This window comes from Equus caballus, chromosome 25 (assembly GCF_041296265.1).
Source record: "Equus caballus isolate H_3958 breed thoroughbred chromosome 25, TB-T2T, whole genome shotgun sequence".
Lineage (NCBI taxonomy): Eukaryota > Metazoa > Chordata > Mammalia > Perissodactyla > Equidae > Equus > Equus caballus.
In genome coordinates, this window is record NC_091708.1 from 1,297,654 (window position 1) to 1,320,092 (window position 22,439).

A 22,439-nucleotide genomic window follows, 5' to 3' on the forward strand; every position below is an offset into this window, starting at 1 on the left:
GGCTTCTTTCCAAAGGGCGAGTTGGGCCCCACAGCATCTTGCTTCCAGCTCTTTGGGAAGCTAAGAAACAACTCGCTCTGCCCAGTGCTCTTACAGCCAAGTGGGAACATCTCTTCCAAAGGCCTGTGAAACGCAGTTTCTTTGCAGGCCTGATCTGGCTGAAGTAGCACTTCTGCTCTGGGTGTGCTACTTTGCCCTAGAGCTGAAAGGCACAACGTGCAGGCTTCTTTCCAAAGGGCGAGTTGGGCCCCACAGCATCTTGCTTCCAGCTCTTTGGGAAGCTAAGAAACAACTCGCTCTGCACAGTGCTCTTACAGCCTAGTGGGAACATCTCTTCCAACGGCCTGTGAAACGCAGTTTCTTTGCAGGCCTGATCTGGCTGAAGTAGGACTTCTGCTCTGGGTGTGCTACTTTGCCCTAGAGCTGAAAGGCACAACGTGCAGGCTTCTTTCCAAAGGGCGAGTTGGGCCCGACAGCATCTTGCTTCCAGCTCTTTGGGAAGCTAAGAAACAACTCGCTCTGCACAGTGCTCTTACAGCCTACCGGGAACATGTCTTCCAAAGGCCTGTGAAACGCAGTTTCTTTGCAGGCCTGATCTGGCTGAAGTAGCACTTCTGCTCTGGGTGTGCTACTTTGCCCTAGAGCTGAAAGGCACAACGTGCAGGCTTCTTTCCAAAGGGCGAGTTGGGCCCCACAGCATCTTGCTTCCAGCTCTTTGGGAAGCTAAGAAACAACTCGCTCTGCACAGTGCTCTTACAGCCCAGTGGGAACATCTCTTCCAAAGGCCTGTGAAACGCAGTTTCTTTGCAGGCCTGATCTGGCTGAAGTAGCATTTCTGCTCTGGGTGTGCTACTTTGCCCTAGAGCTGAAAGGCACAACGTGCAGGCTTCTTTCCAAAGGGCGAGTTGGGCCCCACAGCATCTTGCTTCCAGCTCTTTGGGAAGCTAAGAAACCACTCGCTCTGCACAGTGCTGTTACAGCCTAGTGGGAACATCTCTTCCAAAAGCCTGTGAAACGCAGTTTCTTTGCAGGCCTGATCTGGCTGAAGTAGCACTTCTGCTCTGGGTGTGCTACTTTGCCCTAGAGCTGAAAGGCACAACGTGCAGGCTTCTTTCCAAAGGGCGAGTTGGGCCCCACAGCATCTTGCTTCCAGCTCTTTGGGAAGCTAAGAAACAACTCGCTCAGCACAGTGCTCTTACAGCCCAGTGGGAACATCTCTTCCAAAGGCCTGTGAAACGCAGTTTCTCTGCAGGCGTGATCTGGCTGAAGTAGGACTTCTGCTCTGGGTGTGCTACTTTGCCCTAGAGCTGAAAGGCACAACGTGCAGGCTTCTTTCCAAAGGGCGAGTTGGGCCCCACAGCATCTTGCTTCCAGCTCTTTGGGAAGCTAAGAAAGAACTCGCTCTGCACAGTGCTCTTACAGCCTATGGGGAACATCTCTTCCAAAGGCCTGTGAAACGCAGTTTCTTTTCAGGCCTGATCTGGCTGAAGTAGGACTTCTGCTCTGGGTGTGCTACTTTGCCCTAGAGCTGAAAGGCACAACGTGCAGGCTTCTTTCCAAAGGGCGAGATGGGCCCCACAGCATCTTGCTTCCAGCTCTTTGGGAAGCTAAGAAACAACTCGCTCTGCACAGTGCTCTTACAGCCTACCGGGAACATGTCTTCCAAAGGCCTGTGAAACGCAGTTTCTTTGCAGGCCTGATCTGGCTGAAGTAGGACTTCTGCTCTGGGTGTGCTACTTTGCCCTAGAGCTGAAAGGCACAACGTGCAGGCTTCTTTCCAAAGGGCGAGTTGGGCCCCACAGCATCTTGCTTCCAGCTCTTTGGGAAGCTAAGAAACAACTCGCTCTGCACAGTGCTCTTACAGCCTACCGGGAACATGTCTTCCAAAGGCCTGTGAAACGCAGTTTCTTTGCAGGCCTGATCTGGCTGAAGTAGCACTTCTGCTCTGGGTGTGCTACTTTGCCCTAGAGCTGAAAGGCACACCGTGCAGGCTTCTTTCCAAAGGGCGAGTTGGGCCCCACAGCATCTTGCTTCCAGCTCTTTGGGAAGCTAAGAAACAACTCGCTCTGCACAGTGCTCTTACAGCCTAGTGGGAACATCTCTTCCAACGGCCTGTGAAACGCAGTTTCTTTGCAGGCCTGATCTGGCTGAAGTAGGACATCTGCTCTGGGTGTGCTACTTTGCGCTAGAGCTGAAAGGCACAATGTGCAGGCTTCTTTCCAAAGGGCGAGTTGGGCCCCACAGCATCTTGCTTCCAGCTCTTTGGGAAGCTAAGAAACAACTCGCTCTGAACAGTGCTCTTACAGCCTAGTGGGAACATCTCTACCAAAGGTCTGTGAAACGCAATTTCTTTGCAGGCCTGATCTGGCTGAAGTAGGACTTCTGCTCTGGGTGTGCTACTTTGCCCTAGAGCTGAAAGGCACAACGTGCAGGCTTCTTTCCAAAGGGCGAGTTGGGCCCCACAGCATCTTGCTTCCAGCTCTTTGGGAAGCTAAGAAACAACTCGCTCTGCACAGTGCTCTTACAGCCTACCGGGAACATGTCTTCCAAAGGCCTGTGAAACGCAGTTTCTTTGCAGGCCTGATCTGGCTGAAGTAGCACTTCTGCTCTGGGTGTGCTACTTTGCCCTAGAGCTGAAAGGCACAACGTGCAGGCTTCTTTCCAAAGGGCGAGTTGGGCCCCACAGCATCTTGCTTCCAGCTCTTTGGGAAGCTAAGAAACAACTCGCTCTGCACAGTGCTCTTACAGCCTACCGGGAACATCTCTTCCAAAGGCCTGTGAAACGCAGTTTCTTTGCAGGCCTGATCTGGCTGAAGTAGGACGTCTGCTCTGGGTGTGCTACTTTGCCCTAGAGCTGAAAGGCACAACGTGCAGGCTTCTTTCCAAAGGGCGAGTTGGGCCCCACAGCATCTTGTTTCCAGCTCTTTGGGAAGCTAAGAAACAACTCGCTCTGCACAGTGCTCTTACATCCTACGGGGAACATCTCTTCCAATGGCCTGTGAAACGCAGTTTCTTTGCAGGCCTGATCTGGCTGAAGTAGGACTTCTGCTCTGGGTGTGCTACTTTGCCCTAGAGCTGAAAGGCACAACGTGCAGGCTTCTTTCCAAAGGGCGAGTTGGGCCCGACAGCATCTTGCTTCCAGCTCTTTGGGAAGCTAAGAAACAACTCGCTCTGAACAGTGCTCTTACAGCCTACCGGGAACATCTCTTCCAAAGGCCTGTGAAACGCAGTTTCTTTGCAGGCCTGATCTGGCTGAAGTAGGACTTCTGCTCTGGGTGTGCTACTTTGCCCTAGAGCTGAAAGGCACAACGTGCAGGCTTCTTTCCAAAGGGCGAGTTGGGCCCCACAGCATCTTGCTTCCAGCTCTTTGGGAAGCTAAGAAACAACTCGCTCTGCACAGTGCTCTTACAGCCTAGTGGGAACATCTCTTCCAAAGGCCTGTGAAACGCAGTTTCTTTGCAGGCCTGATCTGGCTGAAGTAGGACTTCTGCTCTGGGTGTGCTACTTTGCCCTAGAGCTGAAAGGCACAACGTGCAGGCTTCTTTCGAAAGGGCGAGTTGGGCCCCACAGCATCTTGCTTCCAGCTCTTTGGGAAGCTAAGAAACAACTCGCTCTGCACAGTGCTCTTACAGCCTAGTGGGAACATCTCTTCCAAAGGCCTGTGAAACGCAGTTTCTTTGCAGGCCTGATCTGGCTGAAGTAGGACTTCTGCTCTGGGTGTGCTACTTTGCCCTAGAGCTGAAAGGCACAACGTGCAGGCTTCTTTCGAAAGGGCGAGTTGGGCCCCACAGCATCTTGCTTCCAGCTCTTTGGGAAGCTAAGAAACAACTCGCTCTGCACAGTGCTCTTACAGCCTAGTGGGAACATCTCTTCCAAAGGCCTGTGAAACGCAGTTTCTTTGCAGGCCTGATCTGGCTGAAGTAGGACTTCTGCTCTGGGTGTGCTACTTTGCCCTAGAGCTGAAAGGCACAACGTGCAGGCTTCTTTCCAAAGGTCGAGTTGGGCCCCACAGCATCTTGCTTCCAGCTCTTTGGGAAGCTAAGAAACAACTCGCTCTGCACAGTGCTCTTACAGCCTAGTGGGAACATCTCTTCCAAAGGCCTGTGAAACACAGTTTCTTTGCAGGCCTGATCTGGCTGAAGTAGCACTTCTGCTCTGGGTGTGCTACTTTGCCCTAGAGCTGAAAGGCACAACGTGCAGGCTTCTTTCCAAAGGGCGAGTTGGGCCCCACAGCATCTTGCTTCCAGCTCTTTGGGAAGCTAAGAAACAACTCGCTCTGCACAGTGCTCTTACAGCCTAGTGGGAACATCTCTTCCAAAGGCCTGTGAAACGCAGTTTCTTTGCAGGCCTGATCTGGCTGAAGTAGGACTTCTGCTCTGGGTCTGATACTTTGCCCTAGAGCTGAAAGGCACAACGTGCAGGCTTCTTTCCAAAGGGCGAGTTGGGCCCCACAGCATCTTGCTTCCAGCTCTTTGGGAAGCTAAGAAACAACTCGCTCTGCACAGTGCTCTTACAGCCTAGTGGGAACATCTCTTCCAAAAGCCTGTGAAACGCAGTTTCTTTGCAGGCCTGATCTGGCTGAAGTAGGGCTTCTGCTCTGGGTGTGCTACTTTGCCCTAGAGCTGAAAGGCACAACGTGCAGGCTTCTTTCCAAAGGGCGAGTTGGGCCCCACAGCATCTTGCTTCCAACTCTTTGGGAAGCTAAGAAACAACTCGCTCTGCACAGTGCTCTTACAGCCTACCGGGAACATCTCTTCCAAAGGCCTGTGAAGCACAGTTTCTTTGCAGGCCTGATCTGGCTGAAGTAGCACTTCTGCTCTGGGTGTGCTACTTTGCCCTAGAGCTGAAAGGCACAACGTGCAGGCTTCTTTCCAAAGGGCGAGTTGGGCCCCACAGCATCTTGCTTCCAGCTCTTTGGGAAGCTAAGAAACAACTCGCTCTGCACAGTGCTCTTACAGCCAAGTGGGAACATCTCTTCCAAAGGCCTGTGAAACGCAGTTTCTTTGCAGGCCTGATCTGGCTGAAGTAGCACTTCTGCTCTGGGTGTGCTACTTTGCCCTAGAGCTGAAAGGCACAACGTGCAGGCTTCTTTCCAAAGGGCGAGTTGGGCCCCACAGCATCTTGCTTCCAGCTCTTTGGGAAGCTAAGAAACAACTCGCTCTGCACAGTGCTCTTACAGCCTAGTGGGAACATCTCTTCCAAAGGCCTGTGAAACGCAGTTTCTTTGCAGGCCTGATCTGGCTGAAGTAGCATTTCTGCTCTGGGTGTGCTACTTTGCCCTAGAGCTGAAAGGCACAACGTGCAGGCTTCTTTCCAAAGGGCGAGTTGGGCCCCACAGCATCTTGCTTCCAGCTCTTTGGGAAGGTAAGAAACAACTCGCTCAGCACAGTGCTCTTACAGCCCAGTGGGAACATCTCTTCCAAAGGCCTGTGAAACGCAGTTTCTCTGCAGGCCTGATCTGGCTGAAGTAGGACTTCTGCTCTGGGTGTGCTACTTTGCCCTAGAGCTGAAAGGCACAACGTGCAGGCTTCTTTCCAAAGGGCGAGTTGGGCCCCACAGCATCTTGCTTCCAGCTCTTTGGGAAGCTAAGAAACAACTCGCTCTGCACAGTGCTCTTACAGCCTATGGGGAACATCTCTTCCAAAGGCCTGTGAAACGCAGTTTCTTTGCAGGCCTGATCTGGCTGAAGTAGGACTTCTGCTCTGGGTGTGCTACTTTGCCCTAGAGCTGAAAGGCACAACGTGCAGGCTTCTTTCCAAAGGGCGAGTTGGGCCCCACAGCATCTTGCTTCCAGCTCTTTGGGAAGCTAAGAAACAACTCGCTCTGCACAGTGCTCTTACAGCCTACCGGGAACATGTCTTCCAAAGGCCTGTGAAACGCAGTTTCTTTGCAGGCCTGATCTGGCTGAAGTAGGACTGCTGCTCTGGGTGTGCTACTTTGCCCTAGAGCTGAAAGGCACAACGTGCAGGCTTCTTTCCAAAGGGCGAGTTGGGCCCCACAGCATCTTGCTTCCAGCTCTTTGGGAAGCTAAGAAACAACTCGCTCTGCACAGTGCTCTTACAGCCTACCGGGAACATCTCTTCCAAAGGCCTGTGAAACGCAGTTTCTTTGCAGGCCTGATCTGGCTGAAGTAGCACTTCTGCTCTGGGTGTGCTACTTTGCCCTAGAGCTGAAAGGCACAACGTGCAGGCTTCTTTCCAAAGGGCGAGTTGGGCCCCACAGCATCTTGCTTCCAGCTCTTTGGGAAGCTAAGAAACAACACGCTCTGCACAGTGCTCTTACAGCCTAGTGGGAACATCTCTTCCAAAGGCCTGTGAAACGCAGTTTCTTTGCAGGCCTGATCTGGCTGAAGTAGCATTTCTGCTCTGGGTGTGCTACTTTGCCCTAGAGCTGAAAGGCACAACGTGCAGGCTTCTTTCCAAAGGGCGAGTTGGGCCCCACAGCATCTTGCTTCCAGCTCTTTGGGAAGCTAAGAAACAACACGCTCTGCACAGTGCTCTTACAGCCTAGTGGGAACATCTCTTCCAAAGGCCTGTGAAACGCAGTTTCTTTGCAGGCCTGATCTGGCTGAAGTAGCATTTCTGCTCTGGGTGTGCTACTTTGCCCTAGAGCTGAAAGGCACAACGTGCAGGCTTCTTTCCAAAGGGCGAGTTGGGCCCCACAGCATCTTGCTTCCAGCTCTTTGGGAAGCTAAGAAACCACTCGCTCTGCACAGTGCTGTTACAGCCTAGTGGGAACATCTCTTCCAAAAGCCTGTGAAACGCAGTTTCTTTGCAGGCCTGATCTGGCTGAAGTAGCACTTCTGCTCTGGGTGTGCTACTTTGCCCTAGAGCTGAAAGGCACAACGTGCAGGCTTCTTTCCAAAGGGCGAGTTGTGCCCCACAGCATCTTGCTTCCAGCTCTTTGGGAAGCTAAGAAACAACTCGCTCTGCACAGTGCTCTTACAGCCTATGGGGAACATCTCTTCCAAAGGCCTGTGAAACGCAGTTTCTTTGCAGGCCTGATCTGGCTGAAGTAGGACTTCTGCTCTGGGTGTGCTACTTTGCCCTAGAGCTGAAAGGCACAACGTGCAGGCTTCTTTCCAAAGGGCGAGTTGGGCCCCACAGCATCTTGCTTCCAGCTCTTTGCGAAGCTAAGAAACAACTCGCTCTGCACAGTGCTCTTACAGCCTACCGGGAACATCTCTTCCAAAGGCCTGTGAAACGCAGTTTCTTGGCAGGCCTGATCTGGCTGAAGTAGCACTTCTGCTCTGGGTGTGCTGCTTTGCCCTAGAGCTGAAAGGCACAACGTTCAGGCTTCTTTCCAAAGGGCAAGTTGGGCCCCACAGCATCTTGCTTCCAGCTCTTTGGGAAGCTAAGAAACAACTCGCTCTGCACAGTGCTCTTACAGCCTAGTGGGAACATCTCTTCCAAAGGCCTGTGAAACGCAGTTTCTTTGCAGGCCTGATCTGGCTGAAGTAGCACTTCTGCTCTGGGTGTGCTACTTTGCCCTAGAGCTGAAAGGCACAACGTGCAGGCTTCTTTCCAAAGGGCGAGTTGGGCCCCACAGCATCTTGCTTCCAGCTCTTTGGGAAGCTAAGAAACAACTCGCTCTGCACAGGGCTCTTACAGCCTACCGGGAACATGTCTTCCAAAGGCCTGTGAAACGCAGTTTCTTTGCAGGCCTGATCTGGCTGAAGTAGGACTTCTGCTCTGGGTGTGCTACTTTGCCCTAGAGCTGAAAGGCACAACGTGCAGGCTTCTTTCCAAAGGGCGAGTTGGGCCCCACAGCATCTTGCTTCCAGCTCTTTGGGAAGCTAAGAAACAACTCGCTCTGCCCAGTGCTCTTACAGCCAAGTGGGAACATCTCTTCCAAAGGCCTGTGAAACGCAGTTTCTTTGCAGGCCTGATCTGGCTGAAGTAGCACTTCTGCTCTGGGTGTGCTACTTTGCCCTAGAGCTGAAAGGCACAACGTGCAGGCTTCTTTCCAAAGGGCGAGTTGGGCCCCACAGCATCTTGCTTCCAGCTCTTTGGGAAGCTAAGAAACAACTCGCTCTGCACAGTGCTCTTACAGCCTAGTGGGAACATCTCTTCCAACGGCCTGTGAAACGCAGTTTCTTTGCAGGCCTGATCTGGCTGAAGTAGGACTTCTGCTCTGGGTGTGCTACTTTGCCCTAGAGCTGAAAGGCACAACGTGCAGGCTTCTTTCCAAAGGGCGAGTTGGGCCCGACAGCATCTTGCTTCCAGCTCTTTGGGAAGCTAAGAAACAACTCGCTCTGCACAGTGCTCTTACAGCCTACCGGGAACATGTCTTCCAAAGGCCTGTGAAACGCAGTTTCTTTGCAGGCCTGATCTGGCTGAAGTAGCACTTCTGCTCTGGGTGTGCTACTTTGCCCTAGAGCTGAAAGGCACAACGTGCAGGCTTCTTTCCAAAGGGCGAGTTGGGCCCCACAGCATCTTGCTTCCAGCTCTTTGGGAAGCTAAGAAACAACTCGCTCTGCACAGTGCTCTTACAGCCCAGTGGGAACATCTCTTCCAAAGGCCTGTGAAACGCAGTTTCTTTGCAGGCCTGATCTGGCTGAAGTAGCATTTCTGCTCTGGGTGTGCTACTTTGCCCTAGAGCTGAAAGGCACAACGTGCAGGCTTCTTTCCAAAGGGCGAGTTGGGCCCCACAGCATCTTGCTTCCAGCTCTTTGGGAAGCTAAGAAACCACTCGCTCTGCACAGTGCTGTTACAGCCTAGTGGGAACATCTCTTCCAAAAGCCTGTGAAACGCAGTTTCTTTGCAGGCCTGATCTGGCTGAAGTAGCACTTCTGCTCTGGGTGTGCTACTTTGCCCTAGAGCTGAAAGGCACAACGTGCAGGCTTCTTTCCAAAGGGCGAGTTGGGCCCCACAGCATCTTGCTTCCAGCTCTTTGGGAAGCTAAGAAACAACTCGCTCAGCACAGTGCTCTTACAGCCCAGTGGGAACATCTCTTCCAAAGGCCTGTGAAACGCAGTTTCTCTGCAGGCGTGATCTGGCTGAAGTAGGACTTCTGCTCTGGGTGTGCTACTTTGCCCTAGAGCTGAAAGGCACAACGTGCAGGCTTCTTTCCAAAGGGCGAGTTGGGCCCCACAGCATCTTGCTTCCAGCTCTTTGGGAAGCTAAGAAAGAACTCGCTCTGCACAGTGCTCTTACAGCCTATGGGGAACATCTCTTCCAAAGGCCTGTGAAACGCAGTTTCTTTTCAGGCCTGATCTGGCTGAAGTAGGACTTCTGCTCTGGGTGTGCTACTTTGCCCTAGAGCTGAAAGGCACAACGTGCAGGCTTCTTTCCAAAGGGCGAGATGGGCCCCACAGCATCTTGCTTCCAGCTCTTTGGGAAGCTAAGAAACAACTCGCTCTGCACAGTGCTCTTACAGCCTACCGGGAACATGTCTTCCAAAGGCCTGTGAAACGCAGTTTCTTTGCAGGCCTGATCTGGCTGAAGTAGGACTTCTGCTCTGGGTGTGCTACTTTGCCCTAGAGCTGAAAGGCACAACGTGCAGGCTTCTTTCCAAAGGGCGAGTTGGGCCCCACAGCATCTTGCTTCCAGCTCTTTGGGAAGCTAAGAAACAACTCGCTCTGCACAGTGCTCTTACAGCCTACCGGGAACATGTCTTCCAAAGGCCTGTGAAACGCAGTTTCTTTGCAGGCCTGATCTGGCTGAAGTAGCACTTCTGCTCTGGGTGTGCTACTTTGCCCTAGAGCTGAAAGGCACACCGTGCAGGCTTCTTTCCAAAGGGCGAGTTGGGCCCCACAGCATCTTGCTTCCAGCTCTTTGGGAAGCTAAGAAACAACTCGCTCTGCACAGTGCTCTTACAGCCTAGTGGGAACATCTCTTCCAACGGCCTGTGAAACGCAGTTTCTTTGCAGGCCTGATCTGGCTGAAGTAGGACATCTGCTCTGGGTGTGCTACTTTGCGCTAGAGCTGAAAGGCACAATGTGCAGGCTTCTTTCCAAAGGGCGAGTTGGGCCCCACAGCATCTTGCTTCCAGCTCTTTGGGAAGCTAAGAAACAACTCGCTCTGAACAGTGCTCTTACAGCCTAGTGGGAACATCTCTACCAAAGGTCTGTGAAACGCAATTTCTTTGCAGGCCTGATCTGGCTGAAGTAGGACTTCTGCTCTGGGTGTGCTACTTTGCCCTAGAGCTGAAAGGCACAACGTGCAGGCTTCTTTCCAAAGGGCGAGTTGGGCCCCACAGCATCTTGCTTCCAGCTCTTTGGGAAGCTAAGAAACAACTCGCTCTGCACAGTGCTCTTACAGCCTACCGGGAACATGTCTTCCAAAGGCCTGTGAAACGCAGTTTCTTTGCAGGCCTGATCTGGCTGAAGTAGCACTTCTGCTCTGGGTGTGCTACTTTGCCCTAGAGCTGAAAGGCACAACGTGCAGGCTTCTTTCCAAAGGGCGAGTTGGGCCCCACAGCATCTTGCTTCCAGCTCTTTGGGAAGCTAAGAAACAACTCGCTCTGCACAGTGCTCTTACAGCCTACCGGGAACATCTCTTCCAAAGGCCTGTGAAACGCAGTTTCTTTGCAGGCCTGATCTGGCTGAAGTAGGACGTCTGCTCTGGGTGTGCTACTTTGCCCTAGAGCTGAAAGGCACAACGTGCAGGCTTCTTTCCAAAGGGCGAGTTGGGCCCCACAGCATCTTGTTTCCAGCTCTTTGGGAAGCTAAGAAACAACTCGCTCTGCACAGTGCTCTTACATCCTACGGGGAACATCTCTTCCAATGGCCTGTGAAACGCAGTTTCTTTGCAGGCCTGATCTGGCTGAAGTAGGACTTCTGCTCTGGGTGTGCTACTTTGCCCTAGAGCTGAAAGGCACAACGTGCAGGCTTCTTTCCAAAGGGCGAGTTGGGCCCGACAGCATCTTGCTTCCAGCTCTTTGGGAAGCTAAGAAACAACTCGCTCTGAACAGTGCTCTTACAGCCTACCGGGAACATCTCTTCCAAAGGCCTGTGAAACGCAGTTTCTTTGCAGGCCTGATCTGGCTGAAGTAGGACTTCTGCTCTGGGTGTGCTACTTTGCCCTAGAGCTGAAAGGCACAACGTGCAGGCTTCTTTCCAAAGGGCGAGTTGGGCCCCACAGCATCTTGCTTCCAGCTCTTTGGGAAGCTAAGAAACAACTCGCTCTGCACAGTGCTCTTACAGCCTAGTGGGAACATCTCTTCCAAAGGCCTGTGAAACGCAGTTTCTTTGCAGGCCTGATCTGGCTGAAGTAGGACTTCTGCTCTGGGTGTGCTACTTTGCCCTAGAGCTGAAAGGCACAACGTGCAGGCTTCTTTCGAAAGGGCGAGTTGGGCCCCACAGCATCTTGCTTCCAGCTCTTTGGGAAGCTAAGAAACAACTCGCTCTGCACAGTGCTCTTACAGCCTAGTGGGAACATCTCTTCCAAAGGCCTGTGAAACGCAGTTTCTTTGCAGGCCTGATCTGGCTGAAGTAGGACTTCTGCTCTGGGTGTGCTACTTTGCCCTAGAGCTGAAAGGCACAACGTGCAGGCTTCTTTCGAAAGGGCGAGTTGGGCCCCACAGCATCTTGCTTCCAGCTCTTTGGGAAGCTAAGAAACAACTCGCTCTGCACAGTGCTCTTACAGCCTAGTGGGAACATCTCTTCCAAAGGCCTGTGAAACGCAGTTTCTTTGCAGGCCTGATCTGGCTGAAGTAGGACTTCTGCTCTGGGTGTGCTACTTTGCCCTAGAGCTGAAAGGCACAACGTGCAGGCTTCTTTCCAAAGGTCGAGTTGGGCCCCACAGCATCTTGCTTCCAGCTCTTTGGGAAGCTAAGAAACAACTCGCTCTGCACAGTGCTCTTACAGCCTAGTGGGAACATCTCTTCCAAAGGCCTGTGAAACACAGTTTCTTTGCAGGCCTGATCTGGCTGAAGTAGCACTTCTGCTCTGGGTGTGCTACTTTGCCCTAGAGCTGAAAGGCACAACGTGCAGGCTTCTTTCCAAAGGGCGAGTTGGGCCCCACAGCATCTTGCTTCCAGCTCTTTGGGAAGCTAAGAAACAACTCGCTCTGCACAGTGCTCTTACAGCCTAGTGGGAACATCTCTTCCAAAGGCCTGTGAAACGCAGTTTCTTTGCAGGCCTGATCTGGCTGAAGTAGGACTTCTGCTCTGGGTCTGATACTTTGCCCTAGAGCTGAAAGGCACAACGTGCAGGCTTCTTTCCAAAGGGCGAGTTGGGCCCCACAGCATCTTGCTTCCAGCTCTTTGGGAAGCTAAGAAACAACTCGCTCTGCACAGTGCTCTTACAGCCTAGTGGGAACATCTCTTCCAAAAGCCTGTGAAACGCAGTTTCTTTGCAGGCCTGATCTGGCTGAAGTAGGGCTTCTGCTCTGGGTGTGCTACTTTGCCCTAGAGCTGAAAGGCACAACGTGCAGGCTTCTTTCCAAAGGGCGAGTTGGGCCCCACAGCATCTTGCTTCCAACTCTTTGGGAAGCTAAGAAACAACTCGCTCTGCACAGTGCTCTTACAGCCTACCGGGAACATGTCTTCCAAAGGCCTGTGAAGCACAGTTTCTTTGCAGGCCTGATCTGGCTGAAGTAGCACTTCTGCTCTGGGTGTGCTACTTTGCCCTAGAGCTGAAAGGCACAACGTGCAGGCTTCTTTCCAAAGGGCGAGTTGGGCCCCACAGCATCTTGCTTCCAGCTCTTTGGGAAGCTAAGAAACAACTCGCTCTGCACAGTGCTCTTACAGCCAAGTGGGAACATCTCTTCCAAAGGCCTGTGAAACGCAGTTTCTTTGCAGGCCTGATCTGGCTGAAGTAGCACTTCTGCTCTGGGTGTGCTACTTTGCCCTAGAGCTGAAAGGCACAACGTGCAGGCTTCTTTCCAAAGGGCGAGTTGGGCCCCACAGCATCTTGCTTCCAGCTCTTTGGGAAGCTAAGAAACAACTCGCTCTGCACAGTGCTCTTACAGCCTAGTGGGAACATCTCTTCCAAAGGCCTGTGAAACGCAGTTTCTTTGCAGGCCTGATCTGGCTGAAGTAGCATTTCTGCTCTGGGTGTGCTACTTTGCCCTAGAGCTGAAAGGCACAACGTGCAGGCTTCTTTCCAAAGGGCGAGTTGGGCCCCACAGCATCTTGCTTCCAGCTCTTTGGGAAGGTAAGAAACAACTCGCTCAGCACAGTGCTCTTACAGCCCAGTGGGAACATCTCTTCCAAAGGCCTGTGAAACGCAGTTTCTCTGCAGGCCTGATCTGGCTGAAGTAGGACTTCTGCTCTGGGTGTGCTACTTTGCCCTAGAGCTGAAAGGCACAACGTGCAGGCTTCTTTCCAAAGGGCGAGTTGGGCCCCACAGCATCTTGCTTCCAGCTCTTTGGGAAGCTAAGAAACAACTCGCTCTGCACAGTGCTCTTACAGCCTATGGGGAACATCTCTTCCAAAGGCCTGTGAAACGCAGTTTCTTTGCAGGCCTGATCTGGCTGAAGTAGGACTTCTGCTCTGGGTGTGCTACTTTGCCCTAGAGCTGAAAGGCACAACGTGCAGGCTTCTTTCCAAAGGGCGAGTTGGGCCCCACAGCATCTTGCTTCCAGCTCTTTGGGAAGCTAAGAAACAACTCGCTCTGCACAGTGCTCTTACAGCCTACCGGGAACATGTCTTCCAAAGGCCTGTGAAACGCAGTTTCTTTGCAGGCCTGATCTGGCTGAAGTAGGACTGCTGCTCTGGGTGTGCTACTTTGCCCTAGAGCTGAAAGGCACAACGTGCAGGCTTCTTTCCAAAGGGCGAGTTGGGCCCCACAGCATCTTGCTTCCAGCTCTTTGGGAAGCTAAGAAACAACTCGCTCTGCACAGTGCTCTTACAGCCTACCGGGAACATCTCTTCCAAAGGCCTGTGAAACGCATTTTCTTTGCAGGCCTGATCTGGCTGAAGTAGCACTTCTGCTCTGGGTGTGCTACTTTGCCCTAGAGCTGAAAGGCACAACGTGCAGGCTTCTTTCCAAAGGGCGAGTTGGGCCCCACAGCATCTTGCTTCCAGCTCTTTGGGAAGCTAAGAAACAACTCGCTCTGCACAGTGCTCTTACAGCCTAGTGGGAACATCTCTTCCAACGGCCTGTGAAACGCAGTTTCTTTGCAGGCCTGATCTGGCTGAAGTAGGACATCTGCTCTGGGTGTGCTACTTTGCCCTAGAGCTGAAAGGCACAACGTGCAGGCTTCTTTCCAAAGGGCGAGTTGGGCCCCACAGCATCTTGCTTCCAGCTCTTTGGGAAGCTAAGAAACAACTCGCTCTGAACAGTGCTCTTACAGCCTAGTGGGAACATCTCTTCCAAAGGTCTGTGAAACGCAATTTCTTTGCAGGCCTGATCTGGCTGAAGTAGGACTTCTGCTCTGGGTGTGCTACTTTGCCCTAGAGCTGAAAGGCACAACGTGCAGGCTTCTTTCCAAAGGGCGAGTTGGGCCCCACAGCATCTTGCTTCCAGCTCTTTGGGAAGCTAAGAAACAACTCGCTCTGCACAGTTCTCTTACAGCCTACCGGGAACATGTCTTCCAAAGGCCTGTGAAACGCAGTTTCTTTGCAGGCCTGATCTGGCTGAAGTAGCACTTCTGCTCTGGGTGTGCTACTTTGCCCTAGAGCTGAAAGGCACAACGTGCAGGCTTCTTTCCAAAGGGCGAGTTGGGCCCCACAGCATCTTGCTTCCAGCTCTTTGGGAAGCTAAGAAACAACTCGCTCTGCACAGTGCTCTTACAGCCTAGTGGGAACATCTCTTCCAAAGGCCTGTGAAACGCAGTTTCTTTGCAGGCCTGATCTGGCTGAAGTCGCACTTCTGCTCTGGGTGTGCTACTTTGCCCTAGAGCTGAAAGGCACAACGTGCAGGCTTCTTTCCAAAGGGCGAGTTGGGCCCCACAGCATATTGCTTCCAGCTCTTTGGGAAGCTAAGAAACAACTCGCTCTGCACAGTGCTCTTACAGCCTACCGGGAACAGCTCTTCCAAAGGCCTGTGAAACGCAGTTTCTTTGCAGGCCTGATCTGGCTGAAGTAGCACTTCTGCTCTGGGTGTGCTACTTTGCCCTAGAGCTGAAAGGCACAACGTGCAGGCTTCTTTCCAAAGGGCGAGTTGGGCCCCACAGCATCTTGCTTCCAGCTCTTTGGGAAGCTAAGAAACAACTCGCTCTGCACAGTGCTCTTACAGCCTAGTGGGAACATCTCTTCCAACGGCCTGTGAAACGCAGTTTCTTTGCAGGTCTGATCTGGCTGAAGTAGGACTTCTGCTCTGGGTGTGCTACTTTGCCCTAGAGCTGAAAGGCACAACGTGCAGGCTTCTTTCCAAAGGGCGAGTTGGGCCCCACAGCATCTTGCTTCCAGCTCTTTGGGAAGCTAAGAAACAACTCGCTCTGCACAGTGCTCTTACAGCCTAGTGGGAACATCTCTTCCAAAAGCCTGTGAAACGCAGTTTCTTTGCAGGCCTGATCTGGCTGAAGTAGCACTTCTGCTCTGGGTGTGCTACTTTGCCCTAGAGCTGAAAGGCACAACGTGCAGGCTTCTTTCCAAAGGGCGAGTTGGGCCCCACAGCATCTTGCTTCCAGCTCTTTGGGAAGCTAAGAAACAACTCGCTCTGCACAGTGCTCTTACAGCCTAGGGGGAACATCACTTCCAAAGGCCTGTGAAACGCAGTTTCTTTGCAGGCCTGATCTGGCTGAAGTAGGACTTCTGCTCTGGGTGTGCTACTTTGCCCTAGAGCTGAAAGGCACAACGTGCAGGCTTCTTTCCAAAGGGCGAGTTGGGCCCCACAGCATCTTGCTTCCAGCTCTTTGGGAAGCTAAGAAACAACTCGCTCTGCACAGTGCTCTTACAGCCTAGTGGGAACATCTCTTCCAAAGGCCTGTGAAACGCAGTTTCTTTGCAGGCCTGATCTGGCTGAAGTAGCACTTCTGCTCTGGGTGTGCTACTTTGCCCTAGAGCTGAAAGGCACAACGTGCAGGCTTCTTTCCAAAGGGCGAGTTGGGCCCCACAGCATCTTGCTTCCAGCTCTTTGCGAAGCTAAGAAACAACTCGCTCTGCACAGTGCTCTTACAGCCTACCGGGAACATCTCTTCCAAAGGCCTGTGAAACGCAGTTTCTTTGCAGGCCTGATCTGGCTGAAGTAGCACTTCTGCTCTGGGTGTGCTGCTTTGCCCTAGAGCTGAAAGGCACAACGTGCAGGCTTCTTTCCAAAGGGCAAGTTGGGCCCCACAGCATCTTGCTTCCAGCTCTTTGGGAAGCTAAGAAACAACTCGCTCTGCACAGTGCTCTTACAGCCTAGTGGGAACATGTCTTCCAAAGGCCTGTGAAACGCAGTTTCTTTGCAGGCCTGATCTGGCTGAAGTAGGACTTCTGCTCTGGGTGTGCTACTTTGCCCTAGAGCTGAAAGGCACAACGTGCAGGCTTCTTTCCAAAGGGCGAGTTGGGCCCCACAGCATCTTGCTTCCAGCTCTTTGGGAAGCTAAGAAACAACTCGCTCTGCACAGTGCTCTTACAGCCTACCGGGAACATGTCTTCCAAAGGCCTGTGAAACGCAGTTTCTTTGCAGGCCTGATCTGGCTGAAGTAGGACTTCTGCTCTGGGTGTGCTACTTTGCCCTAGAGCTGAAAGGCACAACGTGCAGGCTTCTTTCCAAAGGGCGAGTTGGGCCCCACAGCATCTTGCTTCCAGCTCTTTGGGAAGCTAAGAAACAACTCGCTCTGCCCAGTGCTCTTACAGCCAAGTGGGAACATCTCTTCCAAAGGCCTGTGAAACGCAGTTTCTTTGCAGGCCTGATCTGGCTGAAGTAGCACTTCTGCTCTGGGTGTGCTACTTTGCCCTAGAGCTGAAAGGCACAACGTGCAGGCTTCTTTCCAAAGGGCGAGTTGGGCCCCACAGCATCTTGCTTCCAGCTCTTTGGGAAGCTAAGAAACAACTCGCTCTGCACAGTGCTCTTACAGCCTAGTGGGAACATCTCTTCCAACGGCCTGTGAAACGCAGTTTCTTTGCAGGCCTGATCTGGCTGAAGTAGGACTTCTGCTCTGGGTGTGCTACTTTGCCCTAGAGCTGAAAGGCACAACGTGCAGGCTTCTTTCCAAAGGGCGAGTTGGGCCCGACAGCATCTTGCTTCCAGCTCTTTGGGAAGCTAAGAAACAACTCGCTCTGCACAGTGCTCTTACAGCCTAGTGGGAACATCTCTTCCAAAGGCCTGTGAAACGCAGTTTCTTTGCAGGCCTGATCTGGCTGAAGTAGCACTTCTGCTCTGGGTGTGCTACTTTTCCCTAGAGCTGAAAGGCACAACGTGCAGGCTTCTTGCCAAAGGGCGAGTTGGGCCCAAGGAATCTTGCTTCCAGCTCTTTGGGAAGCTAAGAAACAACTCGCTCTGCACAGTGCTCTTATGCCTAGTGGGAACATCTCTTCCAAAGGCCTGTGAAACGCAGTTTCTTTGCAGGCCTGATCTGGCTGAAGTAGGACTTCTGCTCTGGGTGTGCTACTTTGCCCTAGAGCTGAAAGGCACAACGTGCAGGCTTCTTTCCAAAGGGCGAGTTGGGCCCCACAGCATCTAGCTTCCAGCTCTTTGGGAAGCTAAGAAACAACTCGCTCTGCACAGTGCTCTTACAGCCTACCGGGAACATGTCTTCCAAAGGCCTGTGAAACGCAGTTTCTTTGCAGGTCTGATCTGGCTGAAGTAGGACTTCTGCTCTGGGTGTGCTACTTTGCCCTAGAGCTGAAAGGCACAACGTGCAGGCTTCTTTCCAAAGGGCGAGTTGGGCCCCACAGCATCTTGCTTCCAGCTCTTTGGGAAGCTAAGAAACAACTCGCTCTGCACAGTGCTCTTACAGCCTACGGGGAACATCACTTCCAAAGGCCTGTGAAACGCAGTTTCTTTGCAGGCCTGATCTGGCTGAAGTAGGACTTCTGCTCTGGGTGTGCTACTTTGCCCTAGAGCTGAAAGGCACAACGTGCAGGCTTCTTTCCAAAGGGCGAGTTGGGCCCCACAGCATCTTGCTTCCAGCTCTTTGGGAAGCTAAGAAACAACTCGCTCTGCACAGTGCTCTTACAGCCTAGTGGGAACATCTCTTCCAACGGCCTGTGAAACGCAGTTTCTTTGCAGGCCTGATCTGGCTGAAGTAGGACTTCTGCTCTGGGTGTGCTACTTTGCCCTAGAGCTGAAAGGCACAACGTGCAGGCTTCTTTCCAAAGGGCGAGTTGGGCCCCACAGCATCTTGCTTCCAGCTCTTTGGGAAGCTAAGAAACAACTCGCTCTGAACAGTGCTCTTACAGCCTAGTGGGAACATCTCTTCCAAAGGCCTGTGAAACGCAGTTTCTTTGCAGGCCTGATCTGGCTGAAGTAGCACTTCTGCTCTGGTGTGCTACTTTGCTCTAGAGCTGAAAGGCACAACGTGCAGGCTTCTTTCCAAAGGGCGAGTTGGGCCCCACAGCATCTTGCTTCCAGCTCTTTGGGAAGCTAAGAAACAACTCGCTCTGCACAGTGCTCTTACAGCCTACCGGGAACATCTCTTCCAAAGGCCTGTGAAACGCAGTTTCTTTGCAGGCCTGATCTGGCTGAAGTAGCACTTCTGCTCTGGGTGTGCTTCTTTGCCCTAGAGCTGAAAGGCACAACGTGCAGGCTTCTTTCCAAAGGGCGAGTTGGGCCCCACAGCATCTTGCTTCCAGCTCTTTGGGAAGCTAAGAAACAACTCGCTCTGCACAGTGCTCTTACAGCCTACGGGGAACATCACTTCCAATGGCCTGTGAAACGCAGTCTCTTTGCAGGCCTGATCTGGCTGAAGTAGGACTTCTGCTCTGGGTGTGCTACTTTGCCCTAGAGCTGAAAGGCAGAACGTGCAGGCTTCTTTCCAAAGGGCGAGTTGGGCCCCACAGCATCTTGCTTCCAGCTCTTTGGGAAGCTAAGAAACAACTCGCTCTGCACAGTGCTCTTACAGCCTACCGGGAACATCTCTTCCAAAGGCCTGTGAAACGCAGTTTCTTTGCAGGCCTGATCTGGCTGAAGTAGCACTTCTGCTCTGGGTGTGCTACTTTGCCCTAGAGCTGAAAGGCACAACGTGCAGGCTTCTTTCCAAAGGGCGAGTTGGGCCCCACAGCATCTTGCTTCCAGCTCTTTGGGAAGCTAAGAAACAACTCGCTCTGCACAGTGCTCTTACAGCCTAGTGGGAACATCTCTTCCAAAAGCCTGTGAAACGCAGTTTCTTTGCAGGCCTGATCTGGCTGAAGTAGCATTTCTGCTCTGGGTGTGCTACTTTGCCCTAGAGCTGAAAGGCACAACGTGCAGGCTTCTTTCCAAAGGGCGAGTTGGGCCCCACAGCATCTTGCTTCCAGCTCTTTGGGAAGCTAAGAAACCACTCGCTCTGCACAGTGCTGTTACAGCCTAGTGGGAACATCTCTTCCAAAAGCCTGTGAAACGCAGTTTCTTTGCAGGCCTGATCTGGCTGAAGTAGGACTTCTGCTCTGGGTGTGCTACTTTGCCCTAGAGCTGAAAGGCACAACGTGCAGGCTTCTTTCCAAAGGGCGAGTTGGGCCCCACAGCATCTTGCTTCCAGCTCTTTGGGAAGCTAAGAAACAACTCGCTCTGCACAGTGCTCTTACAGCCTACGGGGAACATCTCTTCCAAAGGCCTGTGAAACGCAGTTTCTTTGCAGGCCTGATCTGGCTGAAGTAGGACTTCTGCTCTGGGTGTGCTACTTTGCCCTAGAGCTGAAAGGCACAACGTGCAGGCTTCTTTCCAAAGGGCGAGTTGGGCCCCACAGCATCTTGCTTCCAGCTCTTTGGGAAGCTAAGAAACAACTCGCTCTGCACAGTGCTCTTACAGCCTACCGGGAACATCTCTTCCAAAGGCCTGTGAAACGCATTTTCTTTGCAGGCCTGATCTGGCTGAAGTAGCACTTCTGCTCTGGGTGTGCTACTTTGCCCTAGAGCTGAAAGGCACAACGTGCAGGCTTCTTTCCAAAGGGCGAGTTGGGCCCCACAGCATCTTGCTTCCAGCTCTTTGGGAAGCTAAGAAACAACTCGCTCTGCACAGTGCTCTTACAGCCTAGTGGGAACATCTCTTCCAACGGCCTGTGAAACGCAGTTTCTTTGCAGGCCTGATCTGGCTGAAGTAGGACATCTGCTCTGGGTGTGCTACTTTGCCCTAGAGCTGAAAGGCACAACGTGCAGGCTTCTTTCCAAAGGGCGAGTTGGGCCCCACAGCATCTTGCTTCCAGCTCTTTGGGAAGCTAAGAAACAACTCGCTCTGCACAGTGATCTTACAGCCTACGGGGAACATCACTTCCAAAGGCCTGTGAAACGCAATTTCTTTGCAGGCCTGATCTGGCTGAAGTAGGACTTCTGCTCTGGGTGTGCTACTTTGCCCTAGAGCTGAAAGGCACAACGTGCAGGCTTCTTTCCAAAGGGCGAGTTGGGCCCCACAGCATCTTGCTTCCAGCTCTTTGGGAAGCTAAGAAACAACTCGCTCTGCACAGTGCTCTTACAGCCTACCGGGAACATCTCTTCCAAAGGCCTGTGAAACGCAGTTTCTTTGCAGGCCTGATCTGGCTGAAGTAGCACTTCTGCTCTGGGTGTGCTACTTTGCCCTAGAGCTGAAAGGCACAACGTGCAGGCTTCTTTCCAAAGGGCGAGTTGGGCCCCACAGCATCTTGCTTCCAGCTCTTTGGGAAGCTAAGAAACAACTCGCTCTGCACAGTGCTCTTACAGCCTACCGGGAACATGTCTTCCAAAGGCCTGTGAAACGCAGTTTCTTTGCAGGCCTGATCTGGCTGAAGTAGGACTTCTGCTCTGGGTGTGCTACTTTGCCCTAGAGCTGAAAGGCACAACGTGCAGGCTTCTTTCCAAAGGGCGAGTTGGCCCCACAGCATCTAGCTTCCAGCTCTTTGGGAAGCTAAGAAACAACTCGCTCTGCACAGTGCTCTTACAGCCTACCGGGAACATGTCTTCCAAAGGCCTGTGAAACGCAGTTTCTTTGCAGGTCTGATCTGGCTGAAGTAGGACTTCTGCTCTGGGTGTGCTACTTTGCCCTAGAGCTGAAAGGCACAACGTGCAGGCTTCTTTCCAAAGGGCGAGTTGGGCCCCACAGCATCTTGCTTCCAGCTCTTTGGGAAGCTAAGAAACAACTCGCTCTGCACAGTGCTCTTACAGCCTACGGGGAACATCACTTCCAAAGGCCTGTGAAACGCAGTTTCTTTGCAGGCCTGATCTGGCTGAAGTAGGACTTCTGCTCTGGGTGTGCTACTTTGCCCTAGAGCTGAAAGGCACAACGTGCAGGCTTCTTTCCAAAGGGCGAGTTGGGCCCCACAGCATCTTGCTTCCAGCTCTTTGGGAAGCTAAGAAACAACTCGCTCTGCACAGTGCTCTTACAGCCTAGTGGGAACATCTCTTCCAAAGGCCTGTGAAACGCAGTTTCTCTGCAGGCCTGATCTGGCTGAAGTAGGACTTCTGCTCTGGGTGTGCTACTTTGCCCTAGAGCTGAAAGGCACAACGTGCAGGCTTCTTTCCAAAGGGCGAGTTGGGCCCCACAGCATCTTGCTTCCAGCTCTTTGGGAAGCTAAGAAACAACTCGCTCTGCACAGTGTTCTTACAGCCTACCGGGAACATGTCTTCCAAAGGCCTGTGAAACGCAGTTTCTTTGCAGGCCTGATCTGGCTGAAGTAGCACTTCTGCTCTGGGTGTGCTACTTTGCCCTAGAGCTGAAAGGCACAACGTGCAGGCTTCTTTCCAAAGGGCGAGTTGGGCCCCACAGCATCTTGCTTCCAGCTCTTTGGGAAGCTAAGAAACAACTCGCTCTGCACAGTGCTCTTACAGCCTACCGGGAACATCTCTTCCAAAGGCCTGTGAAACGCAGTTGCTTTGCAGGCCTGATCTGGCTGAAGTAGCACTTCTGCTCTGGGTGTGCTACTTTGCCCTAGAGCTGAAAGGCACAACGTGCAGGCTTCTTTCCAAAGGGCTAGTTGGGCCCCACAGCATCTTGCTTCCAGCTCTTTGGGAAGCTAAGAAACAACTCGCTCTGCACAGTGCTCTTACAGCCTACGGGGAACATCTCTTCCAATGGCCTGTGAAACGCAGTTTCTTTGCAGGCCTGATCTGGCTGAAGTAGGACTTCTGCTCTGCGTGTGCTACTTTACCCTAGAGCTGAAAGGCAGAACGTGCAGGCTTCTTTCCAAAGGGCGAGTTGGGCCCCACAGCATCTTGCTTCCAGCTCTTTGGGAAGCTAAGAAACAACTCGCTCTGCACAGTGCTCTTACAGGCTACCGGGAACATCTCTTCCAAAGGCCTGTGAAACACAGTTTCTTTGCAGGCCTGATCTGGCTGAAGTAGCACTTCTGCTCTGGGTGTGCTACTTTGCCCTAGAGCTGAAAGGCACAACGTGCAGGCTTCTTTCCAAAGGGCGAGTTGGGCCCCACAGCATCTTGCTTCCAGCTCTTTGGGAAGCTAAGAAACAACTCGCTCTGCACAGTGCTCTTACAGCCTAGTGGGAACATCTCTTCCAAAGG